The sequence below is a fragment of the Odontomachus brunneus genome, unplaced genomic scaffold, assembly GCF_010583005.1.
Source record: "Odontomachus brunneus isolate Ranch 3 - 2012 unplaced genomic scaffold, Obru_v1 Obru_scaffold_306, whole genome shotgun sequence".
NCBI lineage: Eukaryota > Metazoa > Arthropoda > Insecta > Hymenoptera > Formicidae > Odontomachus > Odontomachus brunneus.
This window is the reverse complement of record NW_022639756.1, coordinates 24818-25255: the sequence shown is the minus strand read 5'-3', so window position 1 is coordinate 25255 and position 438 is coordinate 24818. Positions and strand designations below refer to the sequence as shown.

At 46.1% G+C, this 438-nt stretch overlaps 1 pseudogene; it reads left to right on the top strand.

Annotated features, from left to right (window-relative positions):
* Positions 1-438, top strand: part of LOC116853324 — a 3042-nt pseudogene that overhangs the window by 864 nt on the left and 1740 nt on the right.

Sequence of the window (438 nt, the reverse complement as noted above, 5' to 3'; positions counted from 1 at the left end):
TGGACGGTCAACAGAGTGATGGCTCCGCTTTTGGGTCACTCTGCTTTTCACCGAGTTTACCCTGGGTCTCGGGAGCCTGGCGAAACGATTGATGAATCTGGCGAAAAGTCAGCGGTGCTTGTTCTCCTGGCTCGGCCTCGGATGTTCCGATACCACGCGGGTTGATGCGGCCCGCGATTCAGAATTTGATTTCGCAACGTTTGAAATATGAAGGGTAGACAAAAGTAATTGCAACACAGTTGAATTTTACGACTAAGTATAATATGCTGAATAAGTACACGAAGCTACCAGAGATTAACTATAAGAAGAAAATAATTATATTCCTTCTCTACAAATGCGCGCGCTTTTATATGTCGCTTTGTCGCTGAGAGTCGTTCTCCGATTGGTCCATGGAGTTATGGCGAGGGAAGAGATTCATTCCTTTGCATGATGTCACCG